Source organism: Dermochelys coriacea, chromosome 1, assembly GCF_009764565.3.
Source record: "Dermochelys coriacea isolate rDerCor1 chromosome 1, rDerCor1.pri.v4, whole genome shotgun sequence".
Taxonomy (NCBI): domain Eukaryota; kingdom Metazoa; phylum Chordata; order Testudines; family Dermochelyidae; genus Dermochelys; species Dermochelys coriacea.
In genome coordinates, this window is record NC_050068.2 from 144,357,345 (window position 1) to 144,384,026 (window position 26,682).

Here is a 26,682-nt window from a genome sequence, read left to right on the forward strand (position 1 = left end):
TTTCTGAATGCAGTTATTTTTTGTACATTTTCTACATTTTAAGTTCAACTTTCATGATAAAGAGATTGCACTACAGTACTTGTATTAGGTGAATTGAAATATACTGTTTCTTCAGGGTTTTTTTATAGTGCAAATATTTGTAATCAAAAATAAATATAAAGTAAGCACTGTACACACCTTGTATTCTGTGTTGTAATTGAAATCAATATATTTGAAAATGTAGAAAACATCCAAAATATTTAAATAAATGGTATCCTATTATTGTATAACAGTGCGATTAATTGCGATTAATTTTTTTTAATTGCTTGACAGCCCTAATGCAAATACCTTTGTAATATTCCCCCAGGTGGCTGCAGAAATTAGTACAAGCCACATAAATTGACTGACATATTTCTTGCAGTGCAGCTGTAAGCTGTGTTACTCCCAGGATGTCAGAGAGATAAGGTGGGTGAGGTAATATATTTTATTGGACCAACTTCTGTTGGTGAGAGAGACAAAATTTTGAGCTTCACAGAGCTCTTCTTCAGGTCTGCAAATTTGCTGACTCAGATAATTTGTCCTTTCAGAGTTACTTGAAGTCAAAAAGTATCTAATTACAAGAGTTTTCTTCACTAATTCAATAAGATTGAGGAAGGAGATAGCAGAGCTTCACATCATCTCAAGTCACTGACCATTGCCCTTTCAGTTCTATTTTAAGTTCCATGACTCATTTATTTTTTTTGTGGAGAAAAACATTGGCTATAGATATTACCATGCCATTTATGATGTTTGCCAGAAAAGTGTGGCCTAATTGTAGAAGATAAAGTTCTGTAAAAGTTAAATTTCCCTAATATTGCCCTGCACATCAGGGTAAGATTTTATCACCCAAAACAGTTGAAGAAAATAAAAGAATAATAAAAAAGTCTAGAAAGTGAAACATCTTCCATTTTAGATAGACAAGTTAGGTGAGGTAATATCTTTTACTGGATCAACTTCTGATGGTGGAAGGTTCAAGCTACACAGAACTCTTCTTTAGATCTGAGGAAGGAAGAAGAGTGTCTATTTTAGATCCCAATACGATAACCTGTCATTAGACATAACATAAAGCCCTTCTGTTCCCTTTAGCAATAAGCTTGAATGATTTTCCCTCTTTTACAAATAGGATTGTCTCCAGTGCAATGCATTACAATGTCTCTAATAATGAGTTAATAATAAATCCACCTAGTCATCTAAATAGCATTGCTGGTGTTTGCAAGCCCACTCACAATAGTTAGCTGGTATGAATAGGTGTTTACTACAGTACATTTCCAGCAGTGTGGCCCTTTGTTCTCTTCATGCTGCTTGCCTGCTCTGTTGTGGCTGCTAAATGTTATTACTATGGTTGATGCTTATATGTAAAACTATTCTTTGATTAAAAGCAATTATATCTCAATACAACACATTTATTTGTAGTTATTATGCATTTCTGTAAACATTTGATGATTGAATGTTTGACTCCACTAGGGTGATGCCAATTAAGCAGGTTCTAAATATAATAGAAATGTCTGAAATATAATAAACTTGTCAATTGCATTTCAGCATGATAAAATATGATGAATTATATTTTGTATTCTATGCCCAACCATTTTATTATGGTCCTGTATATTTTCTCCCATAAGGCTCAACTTATGATTTTTCCATTGTTAGTAATTATTATTATTATTTGCTCTATGCTTCAAGATGATTCTGACAGGGAAATCTTGTTTTGAACACCTGTGGAAGTGTTAGAACACACTGTTTCTGCTCCCTCAAAGAGCAACAATAATGAAGGGCAAAATTATTTTATAAACGAAGATATTCACATAAATTCAAGATTGCCAGGAGAGCTATTGATTTGCTGAAACCTATGCTTCATGGCTTATGAAACATTTGTGAAGACTAAAAAAAAAATCACAGTGAAAATTAACAGCATGTGCTGCAGGCAGTGCAAGAGCTGTATCTCTCTGTCATTTCTATTTCCCCTCTGATATGCTCCTGTTATGCAGAAGGCTTTGTAATGAAACAAAGGATCCAAAGATTGAGTGACATATCTCCTATCATATTTTTATCTATTATTCGGAGACCTGTTATCTTGAAGGAAAAGAACACATCATGTGTTGCATATAGTAAACATCATCATGTACCATTTTTAGACTGTTTCAATGACACAGTGTCTATTCCAATGGGGAAAATAGCTTAAAAGCAATGTTGAGACTGAAATATCAAAAACCTAACAATGAGGAAAATTAAGAGTGGAAATTCAACCTTAATTCTGCCCTTCTTGTGGTCACCCTTTAACATATGATTTTGCTTAAAACCACTGGAAATCATAGAGCTGGATGAACTATTCCTTTTTTTTCCCCTTTGGAATTTGCTTGCTTTTAAGTTCATTTGTAAAACTGGGGCAGTTATTGGATCAATAGTTGAAAACCTTGCACTCATTGGAACTGGAACTGGAACAGATCTCTGTTCCACTTTTAGAGGCAAAGTTGAAGACACACAAAAATGGCTGCTTCTATTCCCATGTGCCCTGATTTATCATTATATGTATTTTGGGGGGGTTCGGTTAACCCAAATGGAAATATTGTGGTTAGTTGAACCAAATTAAAATATTACATTTTGGCTTGGTTCAATATTATTGATAAATTGTATAGTCAATTGCTTGACCACACTTTGGTTATTTGGCCTCTTGAATGTATCTGATAATGAACCAATGTCAGCCAGATTTATTGTTCTAAGCTAATAATAATACAGTACAGGAACCAGGTTCCCAGTGATATCAGCCTCCGAGAAGCTGTATTGTACAGCAATGTTACATTCACCTTATGCAGAAGGTGTGCTCCCAAAGGTACACATTTCTGCTGGTATTATTTATATGGCGATTTTACAAGTTACACATCTTTTCACACATCACTAAAATCCAACCTATCAGTTGTTCCCAGTTCCTTAACTTGTTCTGTTCCTTCTATCTTTGTTTTGGATACTAGCATTCCAGGTACTGGTCTGTGAAGCTACTTCCCTAGCTTATACTAAGGCAGTGGTTCTCAAGATCTGGTCCACAGCTTGTTCAGGGAAAGCCCCTGGTGTACTGGGCCAGTTTGTTTACCTGCCGTATCTGCAGGTTTGGCCGATCGCGGCTCCCACTGGCCACGGTTTGCTGTACCAGGTCAATGGGGGCTGCGTGAAGTGGCGTGGGTTGAGGGATGTGCTGGCTGCCCTTCCTGCAGCCCCCATTGGCTTGGAGTGGCGAACCGCGGCCAGTGGGAGCCGCAATCGGCTGAACCTGCGGACATGGCAGGTAAACAAACTGGCCCAGCCTGCCACGGGCTTTCCCTGAATAAGCGGTGGACCACAGTTGAGAACCACTGTACTAAGGCATAGAACGAATGTAACTTGATTTTGACAAGTTTCCTATCTGTTTATGCCAAATGCTGACTTCAGCAAATGCAACGAGTTATGGGACACTTAGCATAAGTGAACATGATTATGGTGTAGGTTTTAGGTTACAATATTTGTGCTTGATGTTATTTTGTGCTTAATGCAATATATATATTGCAGATAATACACATTATTAATATATATAAATACGCATGCTAGCCAACATATAGTAATCAACATTAATCTGTGTTTGAGCTGAGCTGCTGCAGTGCCTCATGGGACTTGCAGTTCGAGTAACTCATGCCTGCATTCTCTTCTGGGAGGTAGACTCCCTAGTGGACTATATGTCCCATAATATACTGTGGTCACATGATTCCCATGATGCATGCAGCAGGTCAATCAGAGGGGAGACTGCTATGCTTAAAGCTTTGGAAAGTCATCCTATCTACAATACCCCATTCAGGTAGTTGAAAGCAGCTCTCAAATCCCTCCTCATTCTTCTCTTCTGCAGATTAAATAATCCCAGTTCCCTCAGCCTCTCCTCATAAATCATGTGCTCCAGCCCCCTAATAATTTTTTTGCCCTCCGCTTGACTCTTTCCAATTTTTTCAATGTCCTATTGGAAGAAACCACAATTTTGTGGTTTGTGTATGGTTTCAGAGTAGCAGCCGTGTTAGTCTGTATTTGCAAAAAAGAAAAGGAGTACTTGTGGCACCTTAGAGACTAACACATTTATTTGACAGAGTTGGCAACGGGCTTTGTTGCAAGGATAGGTTCCTGGGTTAGTGGTTCTGTTGTGTGGTGTGTGGTTGCTGGTGAGTATTTGCTTCAGATTGGGGGGCTGTCTTTAAGCAAGGACTGGCCTGTCTCCCAAGATCTGTGAGAGTGATGGGTCGTCCTTCAGGATAGGTTGTAGATCCTTGATGATGCATTGGAGAGGTTTTAGTTGGGGGCTGAAGGTGATGGCTAGTGGCGTTCTGTTGTTTTCTTTGTTGGGCCTGTCCTGTAGTAGGTGACTTCTGGGTACTCTTCTGGCTCTGTCAATCTGTTTCTTCACTTCAGCAGGTGGGTATTGTAGTTGTAGGAATGCATGATAGAGATCTTGTAGGTGTTTGTCTCTGTCTGAGGGGTTGGAGCAAATGCGGTTATATCGTAGCGCTTGGCTATAGACAATGGATCGAGTGGTATGATCTAGATGAAAGCTAGAGGCATGTAGGTAGGAATAGCGGTCAGTAGGTTTCCGATATAGGGTGGTGGTTATGTGACCATCGCTTATTAGCACCGTAGTGTCCAGGAAGTGGATCTCTTGTGTGGACTGGTCCAGGCTGAGGTTGATGGTGGAATGGAAATTGTTGAAATCATGGTGGAATTCCTCAAGAGCTTCTTTTCCATGGGTCCAGATGATGAAGATGTCATCAATGTAGCGCAAGTAGAGTAGGGGCATTAGGGGACGAGAGCTGAGGAAGCGTTGTTCTAAGTCAGCCATAAAAATGTTGGCATACTGTGGGGCCATGCGGGTACCCATCGCAGTGCCGCTGATTTGAAGGTATACATTGTCACCAAATGTGAAATAGTTATGGGTCAGGACAAAGTCACAAAGTTCAGCCACCAGGTTAGCCGTGACAGTATTGGGGATACTGTTCCTGACGGCTTGTAGTCCATCTTTGTGTGGAATGTTGGTGTAGAGGGCTTCTACATCCATAGTGGCTAGGATGGTGTTTTTAGGAAGATCACCAATGGACTGTAGTTTCCTCAGGAAATCGGTGGTGTCTCGAAGATAGCTGGGAGTGCTGGTAACGAAGGGCCTGAGGAGGGAGTCTATATAGCCAGACAATCCTGCTGTCAGGGTGCCAATGCCTGAGATGATGAGCCCGTTGCCAACTCTGTCCGCATATCTATTCAGGGGATACCATCATAGGGCCTAATCACATCAGCCACACTATCAGAGGCTCGTTCACCTGCGCATCTACCAATGTGATATATGCCATCATGTGCCAGCAATGCCCCTCTGCCATGTACATTGGCCAAACTGGACAGTCTCTACGTAAAAGAATGAATGGACATAAATCAGACGTCAAGAATTATAACATTCAAAAACCAGTTGGAGAACACTTCAATCTCTCTGGTCACTCGATCACAGATCTTAGAGTGGCTATACTTCAACAAAAAAGCTTCAAAAACAGACTCCAACGAGAGACTGCTGAATTGGAATTAATTTGCAAACTGGATACAATTAACTTAGGCTTGAATAGAGACTGGGAATGGATGAGTCATTACACAAAGTAAAACTATTTCCCCATGGTATTTCTCCCTCCCACCCCACCCCCCACTGTTCCTCTGATATTCTTGTTAACTGCTGGAATTAGCCTACCTTGCTTGTCACCATGAAAGGTTTTCCTCCTTTCCCCCCCCTGCTGCTGGTGATGGCTTATCTTAAGTGATCACTCTCCTTACAGTGTGTATGATAAACCCATTGTTTCATGTTCTCTGTGTGTGTGTATATAAATCTCTCCTCTGTTTTTTCCACCAAATGCATCCGATGAAGTGAGCTGTAGCTCACGAAAGCTTATGCTCTAATAAATTTGTTAGTCTCTAAGGTGCCACCGGTACTCCTTTTCTTTTTGCGAATACAGACTAACACGGCTGCTACTCTGAAACCTTAAAAATTAATGAATTCCTATAGCTAACCTGCTCCAGAAAATACAGAATGATGACCAATTCCATCTTTCTTTGCTTTCAAGAAACAGTTTCCAATAATCATTGCTACTAGTACTTTTCTGTATACTCTCACTTGGATTTATAGCCTGGAAAATAGTCATTAGTATTAGGACAATGGTACATCCACTGTGGTACACTATTTAAAGGCTAAACTGATTAATGCTGTGCTGCCATTAAAAAAAAACCAGCCTGATGTGTTAGTCTCCAACAGACTAATTTTGGGGATGGTTCTGACATGTAACTGTGTCCAGATTGTTAGCTGGTATATATCATTGATTTTGTTTGAGCTATAGCAATTTACATCAGCTGAGGATCTGGGTCAATGACAGTAGCTATTCTCTATTCTTTAACTTTAAAAGAAAACAAATAGGTATATATTAGCATTTAAGTTTTGCTTAGAAATAATTGTTTGGAGAAAATTATTTTTTTCCTTTTATTTTCAGGAAAGTTGCCTTTTTGGATGGATCATTAAAAGCCTTAAATGGGTAGCACTAACCAGGACATGTGAAATAAATAAAATATTTTAAAACAAAACTATGGTTTTCAAAAGGGTGGCATTCAAAGAAGTGCTTTCTCCTATTTCTCTATACCTACTGCCTCCTCCAAGTACTTGCTTGCTACTCATAAGAATGTGTTAAGAATAGGTAACATTGTTAGTCAAAAATTTCTTCTGGCAATTAGCCTCAAATATTACAATTCCCCATCTGGCTCCTTCTCAGAGATCTGGAATCTTTATTAAACCTAATCAGGATAGTATATCTCTAATTCTGAGATCTGCATCTTAGTAACAAATCTCTATATTAAAACTCAAGGATCCCAAGTAGAGGCATAAGACAATAGATTTAATTTTTCTTTTTTTTTTGTTTTATGTTTTTTATATAAAAACCCATCATAGTAACAGGAGATGCTACATTCTTTCTGCAGACCTCTGAACTCTCTTGGCAGAAGTTCCTGTAATTAAAAAACATGAAGAACTATTGGAAAAATAAAATAATTATACACAAAAATAATACATCAAATGTCCTTGATTACACAGGTTCCTGGTGTCTTTTTCACATGCTGCAGGCTCTGCATTATTCATCAAGAAGCCAAGGATCTTAGGGGACTGCTTACATAATAGCTCTTTTAATTATTACTTTATTAGTTTAACTAAACATTGATATTTGTGTATGTCCAAAGCTATACTTCAGTGGTTAATTGATTAACCTACAGAACTGTGGGAATCTTGACCTATTTTGTAACATTTCATTAGGCAGTAAGGGTTGGAAAAAGATGCTAAATTCCACACACCTGTAGAATTCCTTTAAAAATAAAAATGAAAAATAAAAGTATTATTTTTCATTTGGTACAATTTAGGACCTGCTCCTGTCCCAGTGGAATGAATGGCAAAACTCCCACTAATTCCAATGGTGCAATATGAGAGCAATAGTAAGTAATGGTAAGGAAGTTATATGACATATCATTGTATCTCATAGTGCTGAAAAAATAATTAAAAATATAAATATCTCACACTTGCAGCTTCCTCAGATATATTAGTGTATCTCTTGCTCCCTTAGAAGTCCTCTGTTCCCAGGGTATTGACTCCATCATTATTACATTCCTAAACACTGCAGAAAATGTTCTCTCTCCCTTTTGCAAACCATTCACTCTCTCAAATTTCTTAAATCCCTTCAGAAATGGAAAGGGACAAATTATCTTCTCACTTCACTGGGGATGCATTGGTGGAAGTGAGAGAAGATTCCTTCTGTTGCTTATGAACTTAGGAACTACTTAGGAATTATTATAAGCCTCAGAAAAATGTGTTTGAATTATATCAGTTTTGGTCTCACCCACACCTAGGAGAAAAGCAGAGCAGATAGACACGTATGAAACAGAGGTGAGGTAAAAAAAAATGCATGTTTGGAAATACTGAAAATGACATGCTCAGAGACAAAACTGTGTTCAGTGTCACTGATAAAGGGCTAAAGGAAAGGTTGTGGTGGGAGCCTGATTTGGGTTTGTAAAAAACAATAGACATTTGCAGAGCCTCACAAGCCAGAAAGATACAAATAGAGATCATATCTGCGCCACATACTGACAAGTTCATACAGGCTTTTACATAAAAAATTTCTCAAAGCAGTATGGGCAGAGACCAGCCATCTGAGAGACAGAGCAAAGCCTACACACCAACAGCTCACACAGAGAAACTGCACATGCTGTGGTAAAGCACACCCACCCAGAGTCTGCCCAGCCTTTGGAGTACCATATCACAAATGTGGAAAATTATATCACTATTCTTCTATGTGCAGAGCAATAAATTTAGCCACAACACAAAACCACAAATCTCTGGATGAACTAGAACGTGAGCAATCTCTTCTTGTGGATACAATCCCACAAGGAAATAGAAATGGAATTGTTCTTTCTGCAAACTTTCATATTCCACACTGTATAGAAGGAACGTATCTATAAAGCTTGACACTGGGGCTGAAGCTAATATTATACCAATACACCTGTTGAAAAATATTCCAGGTCCCATCCAGATAAAGCAGTCTGACGATGCTCATATGGCAGTTCCGGAATAGACTCAGAAGAAGAAGTCACCTTAACAGCAGCAGTGACCAAGGACAGGGCCAATCTTCAGTTCTGTGTCACTGAGGCATCTGCAAGACCACTGCTAAGCAGAGAACCTTGCACACAGCTAAACCTAATATGCAGAATAGGGTTGGGATGCTGCACACCCAGCATTAAAGAAGAATTGATTGCATAATACCCAGAAGTCTTCAGGGGACTAGGAAAGTTCTGTGGAAAGCACCACATATATATGGACCCAGAAGTCTGCAGTGACAGACAGACTCAGAGATTCACTCAAAACATGATCAGATACTGAAGAAAGGGATGGCAAGGGCTCAAGGAGAGAATATCAGGTTCAACCCAGATAAAATCCAGTTCATGGTAACAGAAATCAAATACATGGGATGCATTCTCCCATCACAAGGAATTAAACCAGAAGACAGTAAGGTTGAAGCCATAGCTAATATGAAACTGCCACAGGACAAAAAAGGTATTACAGAGGATCCTGGGAACAATTAGATTGCTTGAATGGTACAGCCCAGGTGATGTATCTTTGATTACTCAATAGACACAATTGCTATGTGAGAACATAACTTAGCAATGCTCAAAGGGACATGACGGGGTCCTGCAACAGATAAAGACAGGGCTCTGGAATGCACCAGTACTCAGATTCTATGAGCCCAACAAGCTAGTCATTATTCAAGCAGACACATCCCAAGATGGTTAAGGAACTTGTCTGCTGCAAGGCGGAGGCCCTGTTTTATATCCATCATGGGCCCTAGCAGAGGCAGAGCAAAATTGTGTCCGAATTGACTATTGTGTTTGCAACAACGAAATTTCATCATTATGACTACCCGGCACCTTTAAGCGAGGGGAGGGGTGTTTGGCTGGCTGGCCGAGTGAAGGGAACAGTGCTTTATTGCTGATGGGGCAGGGAAAAAATGAAAACTGCTGCAAAAAGGGTCAGTATAGTCGCTGACTCATCCCCTGGGAATGCAGTGTTTAAAAGGGGCAACTCTGCATGTGAAGCCTCCCTTTTACAGGTTGAGGTACAGTCTTATCATAAACCACTGCAGGCAGTATCCTTGAAGCCTTTCTGAAAAGCACCTGCAAGGCTACAACACATGTTACTTTAGTTACCGAAATATGATTGTGTCACATGTATGCCTGGTCACATACACTCCTAGTAAAGAAACATTAATTGCTGATATGTTATCAAAAGATGCAGTGGACCATACTACAGACCCAGAGGATGTAATCACTGATGAAAATTTTGGTTTGTGTATGTAGCTGAGGCTGTCTTCACACTCAGCACAGATTTGGTAAACAAACAGAAGGAGGATACATAGAAAGATCTTGTAATGCAAGCTTTTAACAGTATTGTATACGAGGGCTGGCCATGTAGAAGAAGACAAGTGAATCCCAGGCTTCAGCCATGTTGAGCAGTGAAGAACAGTATTTCATTAGAACACAAGTTTGGCAACTGGCAAGGGTGATGGCTACACATCTGGAGCTACAGTCATATCACACTGAGACACCCTGAAAGATAAAGGTACGGACATAATAAAAGGCACCTAAAAGCTGACCATACAATGCCAACAACAGCTACTCAACAGACATCTAAAACAGAAGAATTATGTGAGCAGCAAGTGGTATCTGTACCAGAAAACAAGTAATCAGAATTGACACCAAAAGCTTCTGAGACATAGGTTGTATTGGAAGCGGATGTCAGGTGTACATGCCAGTAAGATACAGAGAGTTGTATAAAACTTTTACACAGGAACTACATACGGAAGCATGGTAAATACTGAGCTCCAATGAGTTCAGTGTTAACAACTTCTGACTCACACAGATGAAGATTAAACTGCAAGCGGACAGAAGTGTAGTAATAGTTTTCTCATGCCTCATGATGAGGACATTGCTTGTTTGATTATTGAGAGGGATTTGAGAACAAAGAAAGGGAGGTATAGTGTATTGGGTACTGTCTCCTTGAAATTAATCGTGTATTCACCAGAGGGGCTCCCATTGCGAGGGTTCTCTCATGTTATGCATGCCCAGTCAGGGTCTGCATGCTCAGAGACATCTTGTTATGTATCTAATAAAGAGAGTTATGAATTAAATTTTATATCCCTGCACTCACTCTGAGTTCCCGAAGTACTGAGCAGCACACTCAGAAGGAAGACACTCTTAGTTACCTGACTGTGATAAAAAGCACAATACTTTCTTCAGCTTCCTTTTCCACAGACTCTGGGGTGTGTTTCTCAGTTCCTGTTGTCCTAGATGGGGGTGGGTTGGGATACAGAAGAATCCACAAAAGAATCTCATGGCTAGCTGGAAGTAACAGCTCTTACCAGTTAGTCCCCAAGAAGATACTGGGCAGGGCAGCTACCTAATGCACCTGAAAGCCCAAAGAAGTCAAGGGAGAGAGATGGGAGGAATAAATTAATCTGTTCATTGCTTATTATTGTGATAGGTGTAGTATAAAAATATATAATATAGATAGATTAGAAGACATCTAAGGTAAAGGCAGGGAGGCTCCTAGGGCCATGTATGGTGGAGTCAACTGGTTGAGAGGGCTTAGGAATGTCAGATGATGTGGTAGACTAGAGCTGTGCAAACTCAGTGATTGACCTTGTGTAACCTAATTTTGAATACTAATGTTGGACTTAAACAATGTAAATTTGAAAGTTTGTTTTGTGAAAATCCACATTCTGCTTTACAAAGCTGCATAGGGAAAAAATCCAGTGGAAAAATATGGTGAGAAATAGAGATTGCAGAAATAAATATACGGCGTGTGTGGAAATGAGTCAACAGAGGGACAGAGACAAATTCTGTTTTTGGAAAAAAATAGAGTCATTGTATTAAGCATATGCAAGCCACACACACTTTTTTTTAGCCTCGCTATGTGGTGGTGTTATACCCCTAAACACTTAGCTACAAACATTTTATTAAAAAAAACATAACACAACCTGGTTATAACTTCTGTATTCTCCCCCTCTCTAGCCTTGATGCCAGCCATCGTGGCCTGCTTAAGTCTATTCAAAACACTGGTGCCAAGAGCATCTTCCTGACTCCTCACTCTGACCAGATCACTCCCCTCTTCTTTGTGTTCTTTCACTACCTCTCTCTCCTCTACAGCACCAAATGCTCCTGGTCTTGGCCTTTCAGGCCCTTCACCATGGAGCCTCACTCAATCTATCAGATCTGTTATTTCTTATTATACATGAGTTCTATCAAACTGTAATAGGATTCTATAGAAAAAAAAGTCTATCGGATTTAATAGAGCACATTACATTTTCTATTGGTGCTTTGAATCATTCTGTAGCATTGTATAACAGGGATTTTTTAAAATTAAATTCTATGAGACTTTGAACAAAAATCAACAGAAAATGTTATTTTAATTAAATTCTACAGGAGTGCTTTTGAACATGGCCTCTTGTCTTATGCCATGGCCTGAAGATCCATGTTTGGAGGGAAAATTGTATAGAGATAATAGGATCACATTGCCTCTTCTCTAGTGAGAAACGAGGCTCACATACTGAAGGTTAAAATATAAATCACACCCGTAAGCAAATAGCTGAAGAAATGTCTATATTTAATTTAGAGTGACAGGTCCTCTTATGGCTCCTTCATTTCTGCACTGCCCCATCTGCTCTGAGTAAGGCCCCAGTCCTGCAAATATTTACATATCTGTTTGACCTGAAGCATGTGGATTGTCCCATTTACATCAATAGGACTGACCTACTGCATGAAGTTAAGCACATGGTTAAGCATTTGCAGAACTGGGGCCTTCACAAACAACAACTAGAAGCAGCAGCAACTATAGGAACAAAACTGAATTTGAAATCTTAGATTACAATTGTAATTGATTGGCCTGCAGAATAGCCCTCCCTAGCCACTGCATGCTAAGTACCCTACACACGGTTTGTTTTAAATCTCATTAGACAGACAGTCATGCCATACTGGTGACTAAAGGAAGCTAAATGTAGTTATAATGGGACCTGATAATTTTCACTTCCAAAGATGTTTTATTAAATTCTGAAACAGCTTACATTAAACTAAACAATGAGGGACTTAATTACTTCAAAGCCTGTTGATTCATTACAAGACAATAGCTTTTTAATACCATATTCAGCAGCTGACTCATCTAAGGGCTCAGCTGGTGCTTTACATAACACAGGATGCTGTGATTGAGACATACTACATAAATCATGTACCACTGAATGTATAAAAATGCATTTGTTATTGTAAATACATAGCACTAACTTACATGAAGAAAATCAAAATCAAACCCAGTATCAGTCTCCTATTCACACATAACAAAACACTGTGTACACAATTATTTACTCATTTATTGCTTATGAATTTCCTTGCTACTTTTTATATCAGTATCTCTCTCCCATCTCCAGCATCCCTCATAAACAAACAGCTGTGAAGGTTGGGAGTTTTCACTTAAGAAATTAGAACGAAGTTTCTAATACTTCAGTCTGTGCCTCACTAATTAGGCCTAGAAGCAAAGAAAATAAAGTTATTCTCCTTATCCATCATTATGTTACCTCATCTATATTAAAACCACACTATATTACACTCAAGGAACATTTTGCTGTAGCAAAAACTAATAAAAGCAATAAAGTTAAATGACTCTTCTTTCCTGCTATGACCTGGCATATCAGCACACATGGCAGTATTCCATGCATACTGTTATTTAACATTTGTTTAGAGGTGTGCCTGGTTCTTTACTAGAAAACAAAAATCCCTTACAAATATATATGAAAGTCTGAGAATGGAAGTTATTTCTCTTTCATCTTTGTTTCTTCAGTTATGTGGTTCAGCTGACTCCTATACAAAACTCCTTGGTGTTTCCTATCTACATTTCAACATGAGACTGGAAGGATGGTCTTGTCATTAGGGCAGTGGCCCAGACTAAATTAGGTCTGGCTTCAGTCCTTGGCTGTGCCAAAAACTTCCTTTGTGAAATTAAGCAAATCTCATAATTTCTTTGTGCCTCAGTTCACCATCAGTCAAACATGGATAAAAAATATTAACTCTTTATGTCTTCTTAGATAATAAGCACTTCCGAAATGGGACTGTCTCTTAATATGCCTAGCACAACAGGACCCTGATCTTGGCTGGAGTCTCCAAAAGCTGACGCTAAGCATAAGCAGACCAAGCAATTACAAATAAGTGATAACACAATTAGAACACACAATATTCTAGAACAGCCCGGTTCAAGTAATACTGCCAATGTATTTACAATTATCTATATTAAATTAAATTCTACCATTGCTATCAGACCTAAGAAGCCATACATTCTGTCTGCTTGATTCTGGGAAATGCAGATTGAGAATGAGGGAGGAGATACAGTGTGCAATTAAATTCTAGTGTGCAGTTAAATTCTCCTTTTTTCTTTAAAGTGACAAATGCATTTCCTGTGCCAATATAGTCATCTGAAGACCATAATGGCTCCTTAAAAGACTCTGGGAGGTGCACTGATGGTGAAATCATATATTTATAATGTATAAAGTTGTCAGAATTCCCTTTTAAACCCCACTATTTAAGGAGCTAGTCAAATGGAATAAAAATGCATTCCAAGACTAAAGATGTGACAAATCCACCTATGCGTGGTTCTCAGGTGAGACTATTGTTAGATACTAAATATCACACCTAAAATATCAATGGATATAAAATTTAAATTCCAGGCCAGGTTCTGTTAGGCCTAATCACATTGAGCAGTAACTTACTCCACAAGGAATCACATTGATTCCAGTAAGACCACCTATTTAGTAACCAACTATTCAATGTGAGTAGGGGTAGCAGAATCAAGCCATCAAAGATTGAAACAAAAAATATCAAAGTTATTCCATTGTCCCTATGAAATGCCAGATCCGTCAAACTACTCTTCCGAGTGCTTCAGATACAGTAGGTAATTTTTTTAAGTGCCTAAGTGCCTTAGGTACTTAGTAGCCAAAGTCATTAGAAGTCAATGGGATCCCAAGTACCTCTGTAACTTTTGAAAATGCCCTTAGGCTCCTCAGTCATGTAGGTGCTTTTGGAAATTGTACAATGAATCAATAAAACTACTTTTATTGGTAGTGATTTAGAGGCGAAAACTAAGCAATACAGTATATACAAACTAAATTATCTGCATCAGTTCATATAATGCAATGTACATTATGAGACAGATTATATCAGTTCAGTGTGTGACAGACCATGCCACCACTAAAATGAGAAAACCCAAGATGCAGAGCTATTAAAGGTATTTTACTTATATTCAGACTGTTAAGTTTCCATTTTTTATTGATAAAATGTCAGATACTCCAGGGTCAATCCATTTATTAATCAAAGATAAATCAAGGAGGCTTATACATTATTAGTCTCTGGGGAACAGCTTTGTAGCAATCTTGTCTTACATCTCAAGTCTGTGTCTGTCCCCAAATTGATGACAAAAATGGGCTGCTTTTATACACTGCTTCTTTACAATGGACAGAAGATTCCCCAAAATTCCACTGTGCTACCACAGACCTTATAGACCTTGATTTATCTAGCTTTATGTTTTGTGTACCAAACAGTCCCAGCACACTTAATTATATGTACTTGGTAGACTGTGCATATTTTGTAAGCCTCAACAGCACAGATCTTATTTTCTGTCAGATTTTACATATACAATAAATAGAGCTCAATGTACAAAAACAGACTGCAAGAGTTTAGCTACCAGTAGATTTCTACAACATAATTCATAGTTTCAGAGCTCAGCACAAATACAAAGCATTCTATAAATATGTGATATGCCTTTCTTGATTACTATTAGCTACTTTCTCATTTTAGTTTCACAACACATCTTATCCAATCACCCTTGTAGTTACAGCCGTAAAACAATTTACATATTTTTGTTAATATCTCTGTTTGAAAGAGTTAGTTTCATGGTCATTATTACAATTCTGTTCCTTATATTGTGAAACTACCACTGCAGCATCAGCACTATATTTCTCAGGCAGTAGTATTCCACTTAACCTTTGGACTAGCCATAGAGCATTATGGGATTCTGGTTCAGTGTGGTTAAAACAACCTTTATTTAAATTATATTTAAATCTCCACTGGCAAAAAATAGAGAAGGACAACCCAAGCACAGGGTGCACAAATCCAAACACACGACCTAAAATGTGGTACAACAGCAAGTATTGCTAGTTTCTCCTGGTTTCAGAGAAAACTCTAAGGCAAAAAAATACTTTCTTAAGGTAAGAGTGTTAAGGTTTTTTTTTTTTTAAATCAAATATGGGCAGTTGGAAGGAAGAAGGGTTCCTTTTCCCTCCTTCTAACTGCCCTGACGTAAAAAGCTCAGTGGCTGATACCAAAAAGGAAATGGAACTAAGAAACTATAAAGCTTGCTTCCAGTGCCTGAAGATCAGTCCAAGTCAGAACTCAGTACAGGTAAAGCCTTAATTTAGGGTTTACTCAGATGCTCTCTTACATTTAAAACTGAGCCTTATGAAAGAAACTATTCTATGTGAATTTTGTTACTAGAAATTGCAAGTCAAATTAATGCACTTTTTATGTGGCTTTTTGATACCTACAATGAACCCCTGATTTCTTTCTGCCCTTCTTCTCTTCTCTGATTTTATATGTCATCTATAACCTGCATCTCCCATATTATAATTTTAGTATGATAAAATGATATTTGAATATTTCTTTACATTTAGTAGAACAAAATTTGGAAACCAGACATTAGAAAACAAATGCTTAGGTTTTTATTTAAAAAGCAAACTAAAATAAAAAAAAAGTTTTCTTACACTTAAAAGTGGAAAAAATATTGGAAAATTACATCTTTGGAACATTGTCTGGGAGCAGTCTGCTTCTATGATTAGAGTAGATATCCTGAAAACTAGTGAACAGCCTTCCCTCTCAGAGGCTGCATTTCTGGACTGAGTTTGCAGGAAAGAAATCACAGTACAAAAAAGAATTAGACGTGAGTAATGCATTTTGGTTTTCACCAGTCTGTAGGATCAGCTGTTCCTGGCATCATAGATTCAGACTGATATATAAAGTTGCATCTTCACTGCATTTTAATTAACAGGTAAATGAGAATCAGACAATATCTTCTCCAAGCAGCTCTTGATTTTGGTTTTCTTTACAGGTTGAAGGATAACTGTTTCTTACCTGCAACTTTTATTTTGATCTGTTCAGTTATGGCTTTTCTATACATGTTTTAATCCTGTCTGTTCACTGTGTATTTGTTGTGACAGGACTGAAAGCACAAAACCTAAAGCAAAAATCCAACATAGAGTCAACTATATATCCTAGGAGTTCAGACTGATATACACTATCCCTGGAATGGAAATTGGATGTTGGGTATTTTGGTAGCTGAATTAAAAACAACCAAATTATCTCACTAGTTGCTATTTATGTTCAGTAAATATTTTTTGAGGAAAATGTCATAAGAAGTTTTACTGCAGCATATGAATTTAGACATGCTTGGCAGCCAAGTTTTTGAGGAAGCAAACCCCTCCCACTTGGATTCAAAACAAATGGGGAACATACGATCCTATGTGACATACTGTGATGGAAAAAATAAATGTGGATAATGTAAACACAGTGTACAGTAGCATCTTCTATAATTTCCTGGACCTTAAATGCATTACTTCTTGTATATATGAATTACTAGGTTAGTACATGTTTCCATCTGTTTCTCCCTTTTTTGCAAATATACTACACAATAGCTGTACAGTCTGTAAAGTTGAAAACCAAAAAAAAAAAAAATTAAAAACAAAAGAAAGAAAGTAAGAATGTAAAGGAAGGCCTGCAAACAGTGCTTCAAAGGCTTCCTTCCAGGGCCAAATGATGTGGAGATATTTGGTCAAACAAGAAGAAAGATTAGCAAATATAAAAGACTTAGAAAAAGAAATGCATAATTAGTTTGCAGACCTTATACACCATTACAAAAATACTAAAAATCGTCTCCCAAGATAACTGTGAAGGGGCAATTAAACACAACAATGTGCAAAAGAACAGAATTTCTGATTAAATTGGCTTGGAGCAGACTGTTTAGCAAGACTAATAAATCTCATACAGTTGTGGTATTTATCTTGCTATTCTGGACTCAGTAAACCATAATTAAGCAGATAGCCAAAAATAAGACAGAACTAACACATTAAAACAAAAGAAAATATCACAAGAATATGTTGAACCTTACACTGCCTTATTCAAGTTAGTGATGGAGGAGAAGCTAAAATGTGTGCATCTCTGGAATACCTACGTTTAAGTAAATTAATTGGAAGACAGGTGTAAAAACTAGAGTCTCTACTAATAATCACTAAAACCCAATACAATACCAAAGCTTACAATTGGTTGTGCTTTCTCTAAACCAGACAGAATTGGAATTTTGCAAAGCACTTTCAAAAGAGAGAGGCTCACATATAGGCTGACCTACATGTGTTTCAAGTCTGGAACACTACTAAACACCATGGGTGAAATCCTAGCTTCACTGAAGTCCTTGGAAATTTTGCCACTGATTTGACCCCATGTTCTTGTCCTCAATATACAGAACAGTAACAGAACATTCTCCAATCAGGCCAGTATTACTAAAGAGAGATGTTAAAATTATGACAGGAATATTTTCCATAGTAGAGCTATTAGAAGCATAAGTAGGACACATTGTACATGTTGACCATGTGGAATTCCTAGTCAGATTCAAATTTAAGGAAGATGCTGACCAAACTACTTGTGATGTGTTTTGGCTGATCAACACTTATGAAAAACAGTTGACTCCTCCACCTGGAATATGTGATGGGAGGCATTCTGATTTATTAATATATATATATCAGTTTATTAATGCATATGAATTTCCTCATCTATGAGATGAGGACAATGATACTGACTTCTTTTGCAAAGTGCTTTGAGACCTAAAGACGATTAGGATTATCACATTATTTATTTTTAGTTCCGACAATGTGCTCAGCACTGCACAGGACATCATTCTAAAAAACAGATCTTGATTTTCATTTACACTAAAGACCTTTTACACCACTCTGGCAGGATAAAGGGCTCTTAAAGTTAGTTAAAGTGTAATTCTTACACCCTTGAAAGACTCTTCATATTGCCAGAGTGTTGTAAAGGGGCCATACTTTTAATGGGGCCTACAGTCTCTGCCTCAAGGAACTTGCATTCCAACAGGTAGATGCAGATATTACGTATTCCCCTAGTGGTAAGATTTTCTGTATTCTTTCCTGTTTGTGACATTACTCATACTATTAAGTTGTGGAGCTAAGAATAATGTCATAAATATATTATTTGTACCTTTATTTTCTATTATATGTTGGGATATTTTAGGGTTAAGTATAACAGTAAGCTGCTAATGTGCTGACAAGGTATTAGGGGACAAAGGCATATGTAGGCAATATTTTTCTGTCTAATACATAAGTTGCAAATTCTTTAGTATTTCTTTGTTTAAAATATAAGTTACCAGAGGCTAGTCCTATAGGAAAAGGGGAAGAGTCAATGGAGACTACACCAAATATGAGCCCCAAGAGGATACAGGATGGGTTGAAGAGGATTACAAGGGAGAATAGGAATGGAAAGAACTTGCCGCCAGAGGGAACGGGATAGACTGAGAATAGCACTGTCACCAGGAAAAGGCAGGTCTATGTGATCGGGGACTCTTTAACCAGTGACCAGAGCTGATCCAGAGAATAGAAGAGTGTGCTGTCTTCCAGGTGCTAAGATACGGGAGGTAGACCTGAGGCTGAAAAGGATCCTAAAGGGAGCGGGAAAGAATCCCCTAATTATCCTTCATGTGGGAACAAATGATATGGCTAGATTCTCACTGGAAAGTATTAAGGGAGACTATGCTAGGCTGGGGAAGACGCTTATGGAAATCGAGGCTCAGGTGATCTTTAGTGGGATCCTGCCTGTTCCTAGAGAAGGGCAACAAAGGTGTGACAAGATTATGATATCAACAGATGGCTTAGGCAGTGGTGCAAAAGGAGGGCTTTGGGGTGTATGGCCACTGGGAGGCATTCATGGACAGAGGACAGTTCTCTTGGGATGGACTTCATCTGAGTAGGGAAGGAAATAGACTTCTAGGATGGAGGCTGTCACAACTGATTAAGAGAGCTTTACACTAGGAATCTGGGGGAGATGATTGGGAGATGTCCAGGTAATCTCCACGCTGGATTTTAGCATTGAGAGGGAAGAAAACAAAGTAAGAAAGGATACAGCCGTGGGTAGGAGAATGTATATAAGGAGGAAGGGCAGTATGGATAACAGTTTAATAGGTTATACTGGCTGTAGGGTACAGAATGTGAGCAAGGCCAAACAGCAAAAATTAAGATGTTTGTGCACCAATGCGAAGAGCTTAGGTAACAAAATGGAGGAACTAGAGCTACTGGTGCAGGAAGTGAAACCATATACCTATACTATAGGGATAACAGAAACATGGTGGAATAGCAGTCATGACTGGACTACAGTATTGAAGGGTATGTGCTGTTTAGGAAAGACAGAAATAAAGGTAAAGGTGGTGGAGTAGCATTGTGTATCAATGATGAGGTAGAATGTAAAGAAATAAGAAGCGATGGAACGGATAAGACCGAGTCCGTCTGGGCAAAAATTACATTGGGGAAGAAAACTACTAGAGCCTCCCCTGGGATAGTGCTTGGGGTGTGCTAAGGACCGCCGGGATCTAATTTGGATATGGATAGAGCCCTCTTTAATGTTTTTAATGAAGTAAATACTAATGGAAACTCCGTAATCATGGGAGACTTTAACTTCCCAGATATAGACGGGAGGACGAGTGCTAGTAATAATAATAGGGCTCAGATTTTCCTAGATGTGATAGCTGATGGATTCTTCATCAAGAAGTTGCTGAACCGAGTAAAGGGGATGCCATTTTATATTTGGTCTTGGTGAGTAGTGAGGACCTCATAGAAGAAATGATTGTAGGGGACAATCTTGGTTCAAGTGATTATGAGCTAATTCAGTTCAAACTGAACGGAAGCATAAACAAAAATAAATCTGCGACTAGTGTTTTTGATTTCAAAAGGGCTGACTTTCAAAAATTAAGCAAATTAGTTAGGGAAGTGGATTGGACTGAAGAACTTATGGATCTAAAGGCAGAGGAGTCCTGGGATTACTTTAAGTCAAAGCTGCAGAAGCTATCGGAAGCCTGCATCCCAAGAAAGGGGAAAAAAATTATAGGCAGGCATTGTAGACCAAGCTGGATGAGCAAGCATCTTAGAGAGGTAATTAAGAAAAAGCAGAAAGCATAGAGGGAGTGGAAGATGGGAGAGTTCCGGAATGAAAGCTACCTTATTGAGATAAGAACATGTAGGGATAAAGTAAGACAGGTTAAAAGTCAAGTAGAGTTGGGCCTTGCAAAGGGAATTAAAACCAATAGTAAAAAGGTTCTATAGCCATATAAGTAAGAAGAAAACAAAGAAAGAAGAAGTGGGACTGTAAACACTGAGGATGGAGCGGAGGTCAAGGATAATCTAGGCATGGACCAATATCTAAACAAATACTTTGCCTCAGTCTTTAATAAGGCTAAAGAGGATCTTAGGGATAGTGGTGGCATGATAAATGGGAATGAGGATATGGAGGGAGATATTACCATATCTGAAGTAGAAGCGAAACTCGAACAGCTTAATGGGACTAAATCAGGGGGCCCAGATAATCTTCATCCAAGAATATTAAAGGAATTGGCACATGTAATTGCAAGCCCATTAGCAAGAATTTTTAATGAATCTGTAAACTCAGGGGTTGTACCATATGATTGAAGAATTGCTAATATATTTCCTATTTTAAGAAAGGAATAAAAAAGTGATCTGGGTAACTACAGGCCTGTTAGTTTGACATCTGTAGTATGCAAGGTCTTGGAAAAAATTTTGAAGGAGAAAATAGTTAAAGACATTGAGGTCAATGGTAAATGGGACAAAATACAACACAGTTTTACAAAAGGTAGATTGTGCCAAACCAACCTGATCTCCTTCTTTGAGAAAGTAACAGATTTTTTAGACAAAGGAAATTTAGTGAATCTAATTTACCTAGATTTCAGTAAGCCATTTGATACCGTGCCACATGGGGAATTATTATTTAAATTGGAAAAGATGGGGATCTATATGAAAATTGAAAGGTGGTTAATGAATTGGTTAAAAGGGAGACTACAGCGGGTCCTACTGAAAGGTGAACTGTCAGGCTGGAGGGAGGTTACCAGTGGAGTTCCTCAGGGATCAGTTTTGGGACCAATCTTATTTAATCTTTTTATTACTGATCTCCACACAGAAAGTGGGAGTGTGCTAATAAAGTTTGTGGATGATACAAAACTGGGAGGTATTGCCAATTTAGAGAGAGACCGGGATATCATACAGGAAGATTTGGATGACCTTGTAAACTGGAGTAATAGTAATAAGATGAAATTTAATAGCAAGAAGTGTAAGGTTATGCATTTAGGGATTAATAACAAGAATTTTAGTTATAAACTGGGGACGCATCAATTACAAGTAACGGAGGAGGAGAAGGACCTTGGAGTATTGGTTGATCATAGGATGACTATGAGCTACCAATGTGATATGGCCATCAAAAAAGCTAATGCGGTCTTGGGATGCATCAGGTGAGGTATTTCCAGTAGAGATAAAGAGGTTTTAGTACCGTTATACAAGGCACTGGTGAGACCTCACCTGGAATACTGTGTGCAGTTCTGGTCTCCCATGTTTAAGAAGGATGAATTCAAACTGGAACAGGTACAGAGAAGGTTTACTAGGATGATCCAAGGAATGGAAAACTTGTCTTATGAAAGGAGACTCAAGGAGCTTGGCTTGTTTAGCCTAACTAAAAGAAGATTGACGGGAGATATGATTGCTCTCTCTAAATATATCAGAGGGATAAATACCAGAGGGGGAAAGGAATTATTTAAGCTCAGTACCAATGTGGACACAAGAACAAATGGATACAAACTGGTCATTGGGAAGTTTAGACTTGAAATTAGACAAAGGTTTCTAACAATCAGAGGAGTGAACTTTTGGAATAGCCTTCCAAGGGAAGCAGTGGGGGCAAAAGACCTATCTGGCTTTAAGATTAAACTCAATAAGTTTATGGAGGGGATGGTATGATGGGATAACATGATTTTGGTAATTAATTGATCTTTAAATATTTATGGTAAATAGGCCCAATGGCCTGTGATGGAATGTTAGATGGGGTGGGATCTGAATTACTACAGAGAATTCTTTCCTGGGTATCTGGCTGGTGAATCTTGCCCATATAATTCTTGCCAAGAATTATAACATTCAAAAACCAGTTGGAGAACACTTCAATCTCTCTGGTCACTCGATCACAGACCTAAGAGTGGCTATACTTCAACAAAAAAGCTTCAAAAACAGACTCCAACGAGAGACTGCTGAATTGGAATTAATTTGCAAACTGGATACAATTAACTTAGGCTTGAATAGAGACTGGGAATGGATGAGTCATTACACAAAGTAAAACTATTTCCCCATGGTATTTCTCCCCCCCACCCCACCCCCCACTGTTCCTCTGATATTCTTGTTAACTGCTGGAATTAGCCTACCTGCTTGTCACCATGGAAGGTTTTCCTCCTTTCCCCCCCCTGCTGTTGGTGATGGCTTATCTTAAGTGATCACTCTCCTTACAGTGTGCATGATAAACCCATTGTTTCATGTTCTCTGTGTGTGTGTATATAAATCTCTCCTCTGTTTTTTTCACCAAATGCATCCGATGAAGTGAGCTGTAGCTCACGAAAGCTTATGCTCTAATAAATTTGTTAGTCTCTAAGGTGCCACAAGTACTCCTTTTCTTTTTGCGAATACAGACTAACACGGCTGCTACTCTGAAACCTGTGATCTGGATAGACTCTCTGACATTGGACCCCAGATTTAAGCAAACTAATTGCACATCAGATCAACCCAAAAACAATTGAAGTAATCATCTGCAATATCTTAGATTACTTTTACTGAAAATGTTGACTAAATTAAAGTTTCATTTTAATTTTCTTATCTCTCTCTGTTCATGAAGCAGCTGGTTATTGACTTTTAGCAGAATATGAGCATTAATCTAAATCTCATTTTTAAGAAAAAAATGTTCTTCATCAAAATTTTGTGCACACATGTATTATTCTGCTGTTCATGTTTTCTTTTTTTTCAAAGGATGTGGATGAAAAATGTGCATGTTTACTAATAAACTGAAAGAGGCATCAAAAGCAGCATTGTTTTCCATTGTATTTATTTAATAATTGAAATAACTAATTTTCAGGGAAAACAAGATAAGAGTTGCAAACATTTGTGGTGGAGAATGGAGTTCCTTATTGTTGTTTCATGATGACATAATCAAGTTATAGGATTATCTACATTAGAGGAGATGACATTATTTTCAAGCAGCGTTGTGGGTATTTACATCTATATTAAAACCTAATTATGTTTGTTGATAATTAATGAAAGAAGCTAGATTATTAATCCAGGAGTAAGAATTCTTCTATTCCTAGATCCGGTGAAGCATGGCAGAAGAGCTAGAAACTTCCCCATCAAGATGCTTCAACCCTGACCTCCAATAACCACCTCTGTATTAGAGATTAATTTGGTCTCTGTTCCCATTCACCCATGTATTCTTTCCTGAGAATGACATCCATGTTGGGGCTTTTGTTTTTGGATATTGGCTGACTTCCACTAGGGACTGAATTTAGACATCCAACATATTTCACGTATATCATGGCACACTTGATATTGCTAACTGGTCCTGGAGAAAAATTCCCATTGAGACTATAAAGGGCTTTGATTTAAGCTACAGCTGCTGAAAGTCTCCATATCTCTTTACAAGTCTATCCTCTTTCCCATGTTTGTGGGGTTGGTTTAAGGTGACATTTGATCTATTTTTGTTCTCTTTCTTTATTTAATTTTATACAGCCACTTATTCATCTCTGGAAAAAAAGATGGATAGAGTTTATTTACACAAGAGGAAGTAGAAAAGATGATGCTTGATTGGAATATGGAAAATACATTCACTATCATGAAATTCACTGTCACTGTTGGATTTTACAGGTCATGCCCTGAACCATAAACCTCTATTCATTTTTAAATAGCTTTTAATTCCCCTTTGTACATCCCACATGCATGCAAAACTCAGCCTTGGTTGTGTGCATCGATTTGGTTGGCTTTCAGGTCATAATTTTGACCTTTGAAATGGATGCATACCATACAGTACTGACTACTTGGGAAATTGTGTTCTCATCTCAGCACTTCCTCCATAGTAGACCCCAACAAGATTTTTGTTTAATTACTGAATGATTAATGTTGTAATCCACATAAAGCTATTGGATCCTACTTCAGTGATATAAAATTGCTATTACTACACCCATGAAGTGGAACTTTCACAGTATTATGACCAAAATCAAACACACAACCATGAGCTTGATGCTACAGTGGCTCCAGAGGCCATCTAAAAGCTGGCATGAGGCAAAGGAGGGGGGGTCAGTCTGCAGGTATACCGGGCCATTTACAACATATCTAACAGCAGTTCTGGAGTGGTGAAAGCATATACATGCTCTTTCTATGTGGTAAATCAACCTTTTACCTAGTTTTAAATGGGTGCAGAAGAGCCCAGATCAAGATGGATAGTGAGGGATAGATTTTTTTTTAGTATTTTTATCCTCTCAGTTTGCCTTTCTTGTTTTCTTTCCTAGAAAGAAAACACTTTTTCTGTGTCAGGTCCAGAGTTATAGTCTTCCTGTGCCGGAAGGGGTACAATATGAGGGACTGCTGCAGAGTAGGCCCTGAATTACCTTTGAGTCCCTCTCACCTGGCTTATTTATTGAATTTCATTTAAACCTATAGGAGATGCTCATCCCAGGATTTTTTATTTCACTGAACATGAAAAGTATTCCATAGCCATAGCAGAAAACAAAAGGGAGAGCAAAAACATAACAAAACAAATCATCCCCACCTTGACTCCCAACAACCCTGCCCTCCAAACACCTCCGCCATCCCCAAACACTCAGTCAAATAGATGGACTGTGCAGCATGCCCTAAAGACCAACACACTTGGGCTTTTTCAAAAGGGAATGCATTTAAAAGCCACAGGTCTTCTTGGAAAAGACCAGCCAGCAGACTGCCTCATTTATGAGTCCACAGGGGTTGAAGTTTGAGTGCCTCTGTCTGACTGTAACTGCAGCATTTGACCTGTGGAGAGAGGTGAGCTCTGAAGTAGGCATATTCCTCAGCCAGTTAAGGATTTATACATCAAATCTACACATTAAACTTTCCCACATGGTTAATTCCCAAGCAAGCAAAAATAGTTATAGGCTATTGTGACATCTTATGACCTTGTACATACTTGTTACATTTGAATTTACAATCAGAGTAAATTTTTAGGCCCAAATAATCACGTCTTCTCTGACATTGGGTGATCCATCCCCTCCCACTCTCCCACAGGCTCTCCGTATGGCTCTCTCAGTCTTTACTCTGTGAATCCTTTTTAGAGGCTTGCAAGCACCACCTCGGTATCTTTGTCCTGCATTGGGAATGTTCCATTCTCCACATGCCAGTACCTTACTGAAGGAAGTTAGAACTCATTTCCCCAGGATGTAGTTACTCTTTTGTTCTCCCTTGGTAAGGTCTATTCAAGTGCTTATAATCCTGCACTATGAGCTATTGTCTCTGGCCTATGAGGGGCTGGATTAAAGGCTCATCAGCCATGGTAGATACACAGACCTAAAACATTCCATGATACAGCAATTTTCATAATAACTTCACCTTATTGACTGGAATTCATAAATTGTAGAGAGTCCCCAGATCATTACCCTGGATGCCCTATTTTAGAAGGGCTGACATAACCTCTATACATAACCTCATAACCTCTTGAAATAACAACTGAGCAACTGCCTTCTGCACTAACTTCAGATTTCAGGGTGATTAAAGCATAGCTCCAAGTAATTGGCACTGCAGTACTCTAAACATGTCATCTCATTATGACAATTGGGATTGCACATAGCAACATCGTATTATATACTTCCTCAGTAGATGCTATGTGTGTGTGTGTGTGCGCGCG